Raw genomic sequence first — 2,562 nt, 5'->3', positions numbered from 1 at the left:
GGGGGAACCTGTGTTTATCCTGTGGACAGCCTCAGGTGGCCTGGCAGGCCCACTCAAGCCCCAGAACACTGGCTTCCTTCCTTTATGCATGGGATCAACACTGACTTTAAGCTCCTTCTGTGTTTTGAGAGTGAAGGAAGCCCTGTCATCAGGATGGCTGAAGAGGAGGGACCCCTGGATTCTCACATCCCCAAATACCTGAGGGAGCACACAGAGGCTGAGGCATGAGGAAGATGAGGAAGAGGAGGGAAGGGAGGACCTCAGCTGGGATGGAAGTCAGGTTCAGCCTAGGTCTTGCCCCGCCCAACCACCTGGGAGCCTTGGCCTCAAGCACTGTCCATCCACCTTAGCCCTGGCCAGAGGTGACCCTCAGATTGGGGCTCAGCATGACTGTGGGCTGGAAGGGAAGGAGGGAGAAGGGCAGGATCGAAAAAAGAGAGTCTTTATTAAGCACCTACTTCATGCCAAGCCCTCGGCTAGCTTGTTCTTGGGGCCTTGCGCCTGGTCCAAGAACTTGGGCCGCTTGCCGGCTCTCAGGCCTCGGGCCAGGGACTTCACCTCCAAAGGGCTCTATCCTCCTCTGCCTCCTCTTCCTCCTCTGGCCTCAGGGTGGTGGCGAGGGTCAGGCGAGAGGAGGCCGTCAGTAAATGGTACCTTGTGCTCTCATGAATAACGACGACACGGCTAACATTTATTGAGTACACACCGTACCAGGCTCTGTGCTAAGCGTTCCCCTCACAGTAACTCACTGAACCCTCCCAGCAGCATTGAGGCGAGTTCTCTCTCTGGCTCCACGTTACAGACGGAGACAGTGGGTTGTGGAGACATTAAGGAACGTATCCAAGGCCACCGGAGGGCTGATGCTGCTCACGGCATCCTGACCCAGGCACCCGTAGTGCATGTATTAAGTCAATCGGGCAGGTTGGATGGAATTGCTGTTTCGCAATGTACATTCTCCAGAACCTTCATCTTTGTTCCAATTAAAGAAAAAAAAAAAAGCCCCATCATCAGATAAGCTTAGAAAACGCTGGAACATGGCATTTTCCTTCTGAGAGATTCATAGGTCACTTTGATACACTAAAGCAGTGGTTCTCAACCTTCCTAATGCCTCGACCCTTTAATACAGTTCCTCATGTTGTGGTGACACCCAATTTCATTGTTAAAAACTGAACATAATTAAAGCATAGTGATTAATCACAAAAACAATATGTAATTATATATGTGTTTTCCGATGGTCTTAGGCGACCCCTGTGAAAGGGTCGTTCGACCCCCAAAGGGGTCGCGACCCAGAGGTTGAGAACCGTTGCACTAAAGGCTCCTGAAGTGCTGCGGTTCCAAGGAAAAAGCAAACACACATGTGTGGGTCTGACCCAGCATTTCCAAGCTCCTTGGCTCTTGGAACCCTCTTTCTGAGGAGCCCTTATTATGTTCAAGCCTGAAACCTCCACACATTCATGAGGCACTACTGACCTTCAACTGCTGCCTCCCAGCTCTTTCACTGCCTTTGGCGGCACACCATGGACCACCCTAGTTTCAGGACTCCATATTGTTCCTTTGTTCTCTAACTCAGTCAACAAATGTCTTCTGAGCCCTGGCCGGGTAGAGCGTTGTCCCAATACGCCAAGGTTGTGGGTTCCATCCCTGGTCAGAGCACATATAAGAATCAACCAATGGCCCTAGCTGGTTTGGCTCAGTGGATAGAGTGTCGGCCTGCAGACGGAAGGGTCCCAGGTTCGATTCCGGTCAAGGGCACATGCCTGGGTTGCGGGCTCGGTCCAATGTGCAGGAGGCAGCCGATCAATGATTCCCTCCCATTACTGATGTTTCTACCTCTCTCTTCCTCTCTGAAATTAATAAAAATATATTTAACAAACAAACAAAGAATCAACCAATGAATGCATCAATAAGTGGAACAACAAATCAATGTTTCTCACACTCTTACTCTCTCTCTCTCTTTCAAATCAATAATTTTGTAAAAAAATGTCTCTCGAGTTCTCACAGGCACAATGAAAGATAGAGAAGACACAGCTGGTTTTAAGAATCTCCTAAGTCTGATGGGGGAGAGAGAACAGTGATCAGAAGTTCAAGGACTGGGGGAGACCAGTGGGTGTCACCTACCCCAGTCTGGAGCCAGGGAGGATTCCTGGATGAGATGTGGGCTGATGTGGCCAGGTGAGGGGCTTTGGAGGTCAGGGTTGTAAGAAAATATTCCTATATCTGTGCAAAAGCTCTGCGTTATCTTGACTCTGCGGGGCACTCCTGGGATTACCTGATTCTAGTCCATGAACTCTGAGGATTGTAGGAATTGATAGTCAATGCCAAACCATTCTTGTCTATAGACTGCAGATTCTGAACTGTCCTATGGAACACCAACTGACTCCCCTCCCCTGTTTTGCCTCCATTTGCACATTCATTTCAATATTCCCGATCAATAAATGTGTCTGTTGTTCACATTCGATAATATCTGCTTGGTTCTCTCACCAATTTAGGACTATAATAAACTCTTTAACACGTGTTCACTTTTCTGTATGTATGACAGTCATGATTTTAGCTCTTTTTAAA

The 2,562-nt window shown here is 48.8% G+C and overlaps 1 long non-coding RNA gene across 1 annotated transcript in view; it reads right to left on the bottom strand.

Annotated features, from left to right (window-relative positions):
* LOC106728199 overlaps positions 1 to 970 on the bottom strand; it is a 23,974-nt gene extending 23,004 nt beyond the window's left edge. Inside the window, exon 1 of the long non-coding RNA XR_001364474.1 lies at positions 750 to 970. This is a non-coding gene — a long non-coding RNA (uncharacterized LOC106728199). The remainder of the gene's footprint in view (positions 1 to 749) is intronic.
* Positions 971 to 2,562: the final 1,592 nt, after the last annotated feature.

Source organism: Myotis brandtii, unplaced genomic scaffold, assembly GCF_000412655.1.
Source record: "Myotis brandtii unplaced genomic scaffold, ASM41265v1 scaffold561, whole genome shotgun sequence".
Classification (NCBI taxonomy): domain Eukaryota; kingdom Metazoa; phylum Chordata; class Mammalia; order Chiroptera; family Vespertilionidae; genus Myotis; species Myotis brandtii.
The sequence above is the reverse complement of the archived record's forward strand: the minus strand, read 5'-3'. Positions and strand labels throughout refer to the sequence as shown.